Source organism: Podarcis tiliguerta, assembly GCF_965153285.1.
Source record: "Podarcis tiliguerta genome assembly, chromosome: 5".
Taxonomy (NCBI): domain Eukaryota; kingdom Metazoa; phylum Chordata; class Lepidosauria; order Squamata; family Lacertidae; genus Podarcis; species Podarcis tiliguerta.
This window is the reverse complement of record NC_139538.1, coordinates 47,092,693-47,104,786: the sequence shown is the minus strand read 5'-3', so window position 1 is coordinate 47,104,786 and position 12,094 is coordinate 47,092,693. Positions and strand designations below refer to the sequence as shown.

Sequence of the window (12,094 nt, the reverse complement as noted above, 5' to 3'; positions counted from 1 at the left end):
TTTGCTGGTTTGTTTCTTTACAACAATTAACTTGTACACACATCTCCCTTTTATAAGTACAGCTTTCTCCCATATTCATTGTACACAGTATATGTATCCAATTGTCTTCAGTGGAACTTTAATATTTATATCTAAGTTTGTAACCTTAAATATAGGATTGTGCTGTAGCTATGCATGCTTTGAAAGTAAATGTATGCATAGTGTTGCAGCCTTACTGGACACCCAGTCTTCTTGAAATCAGCAACACTTACTTGCAAGTAACTATGGTTAGGATTAGGCTATAAAAGAAAAAAAAGAGTTTTGGAGAGTGCTGATTAAAATACTAAAAAAAAAAAAAATGTTCTAAAGCAAAAGGAGCTTCACTCACTTATCACAAGAGTCTGATTTAAATACAGATAACTTGTTTCTCCTGAATCCAGAGAGCATGAGCCAACTGCTTCCAGAAACTCTTTAGAAGCATATTGAAGGCCTGATTCTATGAATTATTAGGCCGGCATGTATATCAGATTATTAAAAACTCTAATCCATCTCTCTTCACTACAACCTCATCTCAGAACCAAAAGCAATAATATCTTTTGTTTAGGATTTCTGCAACTTTATATATTTTATCAACTCTGCCAAAATTTATTAAAAATAAAGATATTAATTTGGCATTAATTTCTTTCCTTTCTCGGTACATTTCATGCAATTTATTTTGGCATATTGTTTTGCTAGTACCTTCTAGTTACAGTTGTAAGTTAGACATTTCCTTTAGAATGAGGCATTATTATTTCAGCAAATTTATACAGTTGCTGTCCGCATAAATGAAGCATACAGAGTTATATTAAGGCTAACATTTTAAAATATATCCTCCAAGAAGTTTAATACCATTTTGTTAGCCACTATCTAAAATAAGCCGATTTAGAGTACATGCATAGTTACTCAGCTCAACTTTTGGCTTACAGAACACATTTTGTATATTCATACTCTTTAATGAGTAATGTGGCTTTTGATCTACTGTTGCAACTATTGTTTAATTTGTTTGCCTTGGGTAACACAAACACACATTTGATTAGAGATTTCACATTCAGTATATTTTTCATTAAAGTTTGATGTACAAACTACTGTTCCATTCTTTTAGCCTTCACTGGGTTTTTCAGGGGGGGAAATGTTTACATATACAAGCACATAAATGTTGTTTCCATGATTAAGATTAACCTGAATGTAGTACACACTGACAAAAAACATTTGCATTCTAAATTGAAGACCAAGAAAAATGCGGGAGCAAGGAGAGTTAAAAATTTATCACATTCTAAAATATATAAAATACAGCTTTCTACACATCACTAAATAGTTTTCAAAGCTTTACATACCCAGTACCTTTGTATTTTTCAAAAAGCTTGTTAGTAAGTAACCAAAATATACCTGTTTGTGACCTTTCAAACTTTCTAATGGTTTTTTTCATATACTCCCCCAGCCCATTTCTTTACTTGGGCCTCGATAGCAGCCATGACTGAGTAAAATTAAAAATAGAAATCCAAAAGCTATGGCACTATCTAGGTATTTAAATACCACAACTATCTATGTATCCCCCTATGACCTACCATGGATAATGATATGCTGTCAACAAAGAAAAGGTGATAAGGTTCTCTGTTTCTGCCACTTGACCTGACAAAAGCCAGGTCTGGTTAATCACTTCAATGTCAAAAATAGATACTCTTAACTGAGAAAGCAGCTGCACACATTTCCAAAGTTATGTCAGATAAAGTCAATTCTATGGACTCTATTAAGCACTTGATATAAAGGAATGTGGTACTGCTATTACCTCTTTTAAAATATCCCATTTCCCCAAAAGCCTTGAAAAAACAGTGCGATCATGAGCATTAATATGCAGTTTTTCCAAGAAAAATCATTATAATAATGGGGACTCAGTAGATGGCCCAAAGCCATATTCCTATCCTTTAGTCCAAAATACAAATGCATAGGATCAGGTAAATAAACACATCAAGTGCCTTGAGGCCATGACTGTCACAATCATGGCATCACTACCACTTCTTGGGACAATGCAGGGTGGCAAAGATGTTGAGTCTGTGTCAACACATTGACAAGCACATGGAATTGGTTGCATCCTGGTAAGCAGCAGGAGGACAGCTCTGTGCACCCACCCAATCTGATTATGAGTACAGCTGAATATGGATCTAGCACTCCCACAGCTCTTCAGAATGTGATCCTAAGCACTAGGTTAGATTGAAATAAATTCAACTAAAAATAAATAACTACTAACCACAGCTGGACAGTACCTTGATTAAGACAATCCAAAAAGTCACAAAGTAGTAGCAAGCTTTAGTTTAGAGCAGGGATGTACAACTTCCAAGAGACTGCGATCTACTCCCACTAAAATAAAAATTGGCAATGCTCTACTCATTGTATTGACCAAAATTGTTGAGCTTTTTTGGGGGGAGCATCGATCAGAGTTGTTGAGATTTGTTTGGGGAGGAAGACCCAAAGTTGTTGAGCTTCTTTGGGAAAGGGAGACCCAAAGTTGTTGTTGAGCTTTTTGTGGGGGGACGTCCCATGTTCAACCGTTAGATCGCAATCAACCTGTTGGACATCCCTGGTTTAGAGTACTCCAGAACCCTTCATTAGGTAAGATGCTACCCAAAGAGTAAGGCTGTATATTTAAAGCACATGGCTCCCTCCAAAGAATCTTGGGAACTGTAGTTTACCCTGACAGAGCTACAATTCCTAGTACCCTACATTTCCAAAGATTCTTTAGGGAAAATAATAAGCTTTACATGTATGGTGAGTACACAGGCTGAATAAATCTCTGCTAAATGTTGTTAGCTATAAGGCTACACACCTAAAAATATGTGATAAAGCAATGTGTGGCTTTCCTATTTTTGAAAACTTCCTAAAGGTAAACAAATGTGTGAATGTTTAGTCTTGGACAAAACCAACAGTGTGTCTAGCAATAGCTTTTCAAAGTTTCAAGAATTCAGGAGTTGTACATTGTTTCTTTGCAGAAATGAGCTACAACTGGTTGAATATAAGCAACATGTGTTCAGCTACTGCATTATTCCCCTTCAATTGGTTAAAGGGCAAGCCCCAGAATACTAAATTTCTACCAATAAATCTGAAATAAAGCCTTGACAAGTGGACCTAACAAAAACAGGCATTTCCTTTGACACTTTAACAAGACACAGAGGAGAGAAGAAATTTGTGAAACCTTTATTTCTGAATCTAGGTTATGAGGTTAGGCTGATTATTGCATTGTTTCTTTTCATCATCTGTTTATGTAGCCAATAAAGCTAAAGACTTTGAAACTGAAAGTGTTCTTCAAGATTTCATGCTGCTACACCAGAGCCAAATGTTTGCTATAGAAAACTTTCAGCTTGCAATGTGGAGAGAGCAAAAGGTCCCCTGAAACTCAGCCACTGAGAGGACCATTTCCACATCTGGTCAAATTGAGGCAGAGAAATTGGAGGGGTTGTTCCAGTTTAGAACACGTTGAAAGGTACAGACTTCCACCACCGACTCTAACTGCTTTGTGCATCCTACCAGATGAGTGTGGGGCTATAACTGCCACAGTACTTGCCAAGAGCACTTAAAATGACAAACAGATAAGTGAAAATATGTGAGTAATGCAAGATGGCGAACATATATAACACAATCTTTTTTTGTCTTATTTACTGTGCTTATTATGCAGAAACATATACACCAGCCTATGGCTATTTGATATCATCCACAAGCAAAACCTCTCAACATTCCAAAGGTCTAGCTTGCACATTTTTAAAAAAGTCTGAAATGGTTTTTAAAAATACAAATACAATTCTATTACTTCTATTCAACTACACCAAATCCTAAAAATACACTTCATTTGATATTAAATTACCTAGGAACTTCTTGCAAAAACTTAAAACTATATCCCCAAGAATAAGGTAAAGGTAAAGGGACCCCACATGCTGAAAATAGAATAGGGAATAAACCATATGCCCTGAAAAACACAAGAGGTACACAAACAAAGAGGGTGAGGGAATGCAAACTCTTAAGATAAGCAACAAAATATTGTGCGCATTCTAAACTAGAAAAACTTTGATAAACTTAAATTAAGACTATTATAATACCCACAAAGAAGTCCACCAAAAAGTCCTTATAGTAGGAAGGTACTGCATGTGGTTGATTGAGAATTTATTAGAATGCAATTTATCAACTAGTGAACAGTTTGTGTCACTTAATCCACAAGATTTCTTGTTATACGAGAGATTTAAGAGGTAATCAATCTTCTGGTATTCACTGCCTGCTGACTTGTTAATCTACGTTATTCATAACGCAGTAACGGCGAGTTTGAATTAAACAAGTTACAGTTGTATTAGGCTCCTGAGCTTCCAGGGGATGTTTTTAATCTTGCTAAATGAATCAGCATAGCAAAGTTACATCATTTTGGAAAATATTGCAAGAAAACAACCAATAATATCAAAATATCAAGCACATGAGAATCAATTTGAATTTCATTACAAATTTCTGCAGACTGATTGTTATGTGAATGGTGCACTGATCCCTTGGGTGGGTTATGTCAATCCTCTAGGGTCCACAGACCACCAACTGGGAACCACTGGTCTAATCATTTGCAGTAAAACTTTCCAGATTTATTCAAAACAATCACAAAACATTCTTTTAATATATAATATGTGTATATCTATTTATGTATATCTATATTATTTGTATGTTTATTATCTAAATATAATACTTTTGTAGGGCTGCAAAAGCTCATCATAAAATGATGAGTTTGTTCTGAAATCAACCTTAATTGATAGTAGCATATTTAGGACTGTAAAAGCAATTATAAAATGACAAGGCTGCTTTGAAATCAACCTGACTTGATTTATCAAGCCCAACAGCTGTTTGGATATACAATGAACCGTGAAAGAGTATCATTCACCATGGGGCTCAAATATATTCCCTGCTCCACCAAGACTGCTGGTCAGAAAGTGAATGACAGGCAGTTCACATAAAAAAAGGTTGGGACCTGGAAATTAGGTTTCTAACATCTTACATATAGAAGATGTTACGTATAGCCAGACTTGGCCCTCCAGATGTTTTGGGGCTACAATTCCCATCATCCCTGATGTACCAACTGTTTCAAATAATCTTAACAGCAAACTGTCACTCACACAAAAAAACATAAAATTTGGAATATTACATTCCAAAGACTTTGGAATAACTAAGCACAAATATTTTAAATAACTTCGCATTACAGAATAATATATTTTAATGGCAGGACTGGATGTTTTCTTGAAAATCAAAATAGAACACCATGGCTAATTAAGCTAGAGTAACAACCAGGAATGTAAAACAAACATTGTTAGAAGTAATATCACAATTCCACATGAAATTATTTTGAAAAGCAGCTTTATACCTATCCAGAAAAACACCATAAGCACTCTGTCTCTCATTAATTAATAAAACCCCCACCCATTGTTCCATATACATATCACTTGCTTTGATAAAACACGTTATTGGACACTATGTGAAAACTGCCACATTGCAACAGGATTGTATCCAACTACTTACAGCAGACACACTTAAATTAATGGATCTGAGGTAGTCATGACCATTAATTTTAGTGCATCTATTCAGATTGTGATTAACCTAGTGCTGTGTCCCTGGTCACTTCACTCACTAATCCTGCTTATCCCCAGCCCCCAACCCACCATCTTCTCTGCCAAATCCACTATTCCTTCCCCTTAAAGTTAGTTGTCTGTGGCTCACCTGAGCCACCTGCCTCAATCTTCCCCTTTGCTTCCCTTCTCCTCACCCTCCAACACTGCAGTGATGGCCCAGTAGCTTTCAGAAGGCTGTTGTCATGCTGTACCTTGTGGCACCACCTGTCAGCCACTAAACAAATTGCTGCATGATGACAACAACCTTACCTTTTTATTGTATGTCAGATATGGCATACAATCAACAGTTTCTGCTGAAAGACAAGAAATTGTTTACAAGATGTTAATACTGCATTATCCACTCACAGGTCTGAAGATACGCTATAATGAAAAATCCACAGTGCTGTTAGTAAGTGTCAGTTTACACAGCTGTTGAAAAGACTAGCCTATGCTGACCAGTCGAGGGCTTCAGTCAATACAGAGCTGGCCACAGGTATTGCCACAGGTTGAATTCAATTCTTGGTATGTCATTAGAATCCCTCTCCCAGTATATAAAAAACCAAAACTGGGCTTAATGTGTAATTCAACAAAGAAGCTGAAGCAACATTATGGAGCTAAAACTGCTGAAAGTCACAATTAGTTCTTCCAGTGACTGTCATGAAATGGTTATGTGACTCATCCAGTTGCCCCTCATGTGTCTGGCTACAACAACTTAGAACTCAGGTTCCTATCCACAATAGTACCTTTTCCACGGAAAAAAATCTAGATATTCATAGATGACTTGTTATTTACTTTGAGAAATGTTTCCAACAAAAAACTGGAGCACAATCCAGCCAAAGTTAGGCCCTTTAAAGTTCTAATTATTTCTATAGGAAAGAGCCAATGAAATGCCATATATTGTGTGATTACTCCCAAACTGCAAACTAGATTTCAGTAATTTTAACAATTAGATTCATAACAGCAAGTATGATCCACATACAATCTAAAATCCCATTGATTCCAAAAACAGAGATTAAAATAAATGCTAACTAATCCATTTAATCAACAGGTTAAAAGTACTTAACCTGGACTGGACCATGCCCTTCGTTCAGCCAGTTACCCAGTACACAAACACTGGCAAGATATGTTAATTGCTAATGTGCTCTTCAAAACCAGCTTTCCATGGGAAATAGTCAATCCTGTAGGCATCTTAACTTAATGTGACATTGAGAATGACTCTCAAACCAATGATCTACTTTAAGTACTCAACAGATTGACTGTAATAAATACCTAGATTAAACAGCAGGAAGATTGGCATGTTATAGCAGCTTTAATAAAGATTAACTAATGCATGCTTTGAGCACCATTGTTATGGAGCTATGAAAGCAGCATTACAGTTAAAATGTATCCCTTTTTCAACACACCATTATAAAGTCTGAACTCTCTTTTGTTGTAGACAGGGGGTGCCTCAATCAGCACTGAGGAAGCACATAACTGCCAACTAGCAGTCTGCCCTCGATTATAATTTGAAGCTCACACCAGGGGCTGCTAGTCAGTCAGTAACTGAACATTTGCACAGTACTAAGGTGCCCTCTGTCTCCACTGCCTAGCAGTTACGGGCAGGAATTCCATTCTTTCCATTATCACTGCACAGCAATGATTGGCATTTTCCACTAGCAAATCACTTGACTATCCAGCACTGTTCAATAACTCATGGGACAAAAGTTTGCAGTTTCTGAGAGAGGATGGATTTTTCACATGGAGATGATTATGGACCATAATGAAAGAAAGCTAAGGGGTAGGCAGCCCAGAGGCAGAGGCTGAAGGAAATGTAAGTAATGGAAAAAGAAAGAAGTAGGAAGAGTAAATGAAGAACAGAACTTGATGTAAAGGGCAGAGAGGATGATCAGACATGGTTCTGAATAAACTTCCTAGAGCTTAAAATAAACTTGATGGTGTCAATATTACAGAGGAGTGGAAGTAAGGAAATGTGGTCAGGTTGGCAAAAGGAACTGACAAGGTAGGCAAGGTAGAGTGGCTGGGGAAATCCAGCCAGATGGGTGGGGTATAAATAATAAATTATTAAATTATTATAGGCAATGGCCTGGTTCTAACATAAGCGAATGTTTGTTTTCTGGTTGCCAGCCACAATATGAAGTCATGTTTGTTCTTTGCTTATGAACCATAGCTTGCCATTATGGCAAAATTGAACAGCCTTGCTTGACCATAGTTTCTTTAGCCAGTCAATCACATATGTTCACTAAACTACAGAGGCACACGGCAAGAACAGCTGGAAAACAAGCTGTGGCTGGTCTGCTTGTTTGTGAGGTGATTCCTGATTTGTTGAACAGACCATGGTTAAAACAAACCATGTCTCAGCATTATGTGGAAATACAAGTGAAAAGTGTGATCTGGGGAAACAACGGGTACTGGAGAAATGGAAGGGCCAAAGAAAAAGTATGACTGGGAATGTGTACTACAAGTGCAGTGAGAAGTGGGAAGTAGGAAATCGAGGAAGGACTAAGAACTGTACATAAGGTTTCAAGTCTAAAGCTTAGTCCCTAATAGGAAAGTGCTGTCAGCTGTCCTTTCCAATGCCATTGCAGCAATGTGACCCAGCAAGACAAAAAGACTAAATGGCAATTAGCAGTGAGGGTAGAATAGGAAAAAACCTGAATTTTACATCTGAACTAACCAGTTAGTTCTTTGACTACAAGCTTCTAGTATGTGCACACACAGTAAGAATTGTTTTTTTAACAAAACTGAAAACAGAAAGCTTTCTTTCCTTAATCTATATAAGAGAAGTACAGCATTCTAATAAAAATACAAGCAGTTTAAATACAAGGTTTCTAACTTTCTAGTAATTTAATCCAGGTACTACATGTCTTACACCAGACAGACTGAAACCAGTAAGATTTTTAAACATATGGCTGTGGTTTCTAAACAGATCATTATTTTTCATGTAGCTATCCCAAGTTCCCTTAACTTACTGACTGTAAATCCCTTTTAATCTCTTTGCTAGTAATTTGACCATTCCCTAAAGCTCACTTTTTTACTTTAAAGTGATTTGCAGACATTCACACAGTAATTAGCTATAGGCAATCTTGGTATAATTGTCATCTAACTAATTTTAAGCAGCAATTATTATATTACTCTTCTATTTTAACCAATTTTAGATGATATTTTATTACACCATTTAATCAGTATCTTATATCTTATTCTTGTTACGGACTCTTTGTATCATAACCATGTCAAAGTAGAAACTTTTTATAAGTTTAAGACTCAAAAAATGATTTTCTTCTTAAATACAATAGCTTCACATTTAAGGGTTCCAAAAGTTACTAGTACACAGCACTTTGTAGAAAACATACAGCAGAATCAACTGTTCTTAAATATATTTTTCATTCTCAAATAAAAATTTTAGAACCTTAATATTTTTTTTCTCAGCTGAAATTGCCTAAGGAATTATCTCTTCCTCTTCTACAGTAACTAATGAAAGAAATAAGAATGAGAATGACACAGAGTAAGCAACTTGGATAAGACAGCTCTACAATGTTATAAAACTCACTGAGTGGATTTGGACAAGCCAGCATCTCATAGTGTTCTCACAGTTATTGTGAGGATTAATTAAGATATGCCACCCAGAATTCCTTGGTGCGAGGGAAGACTATATTACAAATATAGAGTGTCCTCCTCAAAAGACTACAGTTTATATTCCATAGTGTACAAGCAAATGTTGGGAGATTAAGCTAAATGCAAATCAGAGCTGACAAAAAAAATAGATAATGTTATTTAAATCAGGTTTTTTGAAAATGTTAACTGATTTCTTCCCCAAATTTCAGCTATAAGAAGTTTTTCTTTTTAAAATAACCTGATTTAAAATGAAATCTAAACTTAATGTAAATTTACCATCTTCTAAAACTAAGTTGTGAACCTCTTACTAAGGGCTTGGGCAAGAAACAGCTTCACAGCACATGTATTGTTCATGTATTGATGTAATACGGGTGACAACCATTTCTTGCAGGGATTCCATTCCCAGCAACTGCTCACATCAGCGGAGTATGCCTAAACATGCCCTGCCCCGCCTCCTGTTTTTCCCTGTTCCAGGTCCAAAAGGACCAGCGCATCAGCAATCGTAGGTCATTTGGATGTGCCTAAAATGGTCACCACCTGTAGTTTGATACTTGAGGCCACAGGTACTAGAACCCATATTAATGCTAACCTGTATCTTACCAGGATCATACATTGAGCCCATGTGGCAGATTATGTACTCCTGTTTCATTCCCAGCTACTTAAGCTCGGTTATGTGTTCAGTTTTGAGAGTTTGGCATCTTAAAGATGACAAAAATTATTATTACTATTATTATGATTATTATTATCCACTTCAACAGATGCATGTTATTCTGAGCTACAAGTAGATATATATGTGGGAGGCAGGGAATTGTTAACAGTTATGCCATAAGCAAAGGAAATTCGGGAGGGGGGAGCTCAGAGATTCGCAATTCACAACATATAGCAATTGATAACACAAGATTTTTTAGCACTGGTAAGCAAATTAACATATATAGTCTGCTAAAAATCCCTTTTTTCTGATGTGACATATAGCTTTTCTCCCATGACATGTGTTGATTGGCTTACCAATGTCAGGAAGTTTATGTATAGCTACTGTTTTTGTGTGTGTGTGTGTGTGTGTGTGTGTGTGTGAATGGCCATGAATAATGCAGTTACCATTGTCCATTCATTTTTTGCATTTCCTTCCCTTCCAAACTACTGTTTACATTTAAATACACCTCTATCATGCATATCTATATCTGCAACTCAGGATAGTCCCAAGAAAACTTATGTCATTATAAATTTGTTAATCATTAATTTGCTTGTGTGCATGTGTTCCTACAAGAATTCAACACGACTACCACTCTGGGACTTGTTAATATTCACATACATTTATCTTCCATCTCATGGAGAAACATTATTTTGTATAATACTGTATTTTTCCATGCATAAGACGATGCTTTTGCTAAAAAAAACTTAGGCAAAAATTGGGTGTCGTCTTATACACAGATAGTGAATGCAGAGGGGGGACGTGTGATTAATGGCAGCAGAAAGCAGGAGATTGGCAGCGGCGATTGGGTGGGTGATTGCTGGCTGCAGCAAGACCAGCTGGCAATTGGCTGTGGCTGCGGCAATTGGGAAGGCGACTGCGGCAAGTGGGCGGGCGGGCTGTTGGTGGCGGCAAGTGGGCAGACAATTGGCGGCTGCAGTGAAGTGTGTGATTGGCAGCGGCTGTGGCAAGCAATCGGCAGTGGCAGGCAGGCAGGTGAGCAATTGGTGGAAGTGACCTCCCCCTCCCCCCAAAAAAGCTAAACAACTTAATTTCTTAATTTTGGGTTAAAAAAATAGGGATAGTCTTATACATGGGGGTGTCTTATACACGGAAAAATATGATAACTACCACTGCTTGATTTTGTCAAGTGTTGGAAATTATTACTGCTCAATCATGCACATATTTACTCAAAAGAGAGTTCTAATTTCTTCAGTGATACTTGTTTCTAAAAAAAAAAAAAGGATGCACAGGATTGTGGACTTAGCCTTCTAGTAAGTGATTTTGCTCAACATTCTTAGATGTGTACGTGTCTTATCTATAACTAGGCAATAACAACAACCAGATATAATTCTCCTCCCTACCCAACCCTTTTCATTTAAAACTATTGAGTGCATAACCATTCTGCAGTTATGCATAATCATTCTGCATCCGACTGTTGTTGACTTTCAAATTGATTCATGTTTATATGATACCTGGGTGTCATGACCTAGGACCCAGGTGGATGTTGTGGCCCAGGAAGTATGTCAGAACCCATAGCAAACACACCTATGAGCATGCCTTCTCTCACAGAACACATCTCTGATACACAACTGGCCTCAGCCTGCTAAGTGCTGAGTCTGCATAAACACGTTATCACAACCACAGCCACAAGGTATCCGTGCCATTGCCCTGTATTGGAAATATAGCAATCTCTCTACTGCCTGCTTATTTTGCAAGGAATTCAGTGCTGCCTTGAAGCTCTAACAGCTTGCTAATTCACCCTGCACCCCCTACCTGTGAATAAGAAGGTGCATTTCTGTATTTCCTGGCATAACAGCCATTGTGGGCATCTCTTATCAGCTTCCAAAGCAGAGAAGAACAAGCTAACATTGAGCAGAAGAAACATTGGGAAATCGTCAAGGAATAGATACAGTCAATTTTCCTGACCCAGATTAGGCTTCATGTAGCAGATAGCAGAAAAGCAACATTTTGTATGAGACAGAAGAATAGTGAATTTACAAACTTTGCTTAAAGATACCTGTTGCCATAGTAATTAGGGGCAGGTGTTCTGACCAATGAAATTAGTTTTTGGAGTCCACAAGCTGCCAAATGCGTTTTGCTATCCAATCATGTTACTGAAAACATCACACATGAGGTGATCATGCATGTAATT

At 37.2% G+C, this 12,094-nt stretch overlaps 1 protein-coding gene across 9 annotated transcripts in view; it reads right to left on the bottom strand.

Moving 5' to 3' along the window:
- Positions 1-12,094, bottom strand: part of RBM20 (RNA binding motif protein 20) — a gene marked incomplete at its 5' end in the record, with an annotated part of 108,939 nt that overhangs the window by 74,814 nt on the left and 22,031 nt on the right. For 2 of the 9 annotated variants that reach the window (XM_083441688.1, XM_083441689.1), the window contains one exon: positions 1,405-1,504. The exons of the other annotated variants lie outside the window; for them this stretch is intronic. Of the gene's footprint in view, positions 1-1,404; positions 1,505-12,094 lie in introns of those variants that run through there. 9 annotated transcript variants of the gene reach the window in all.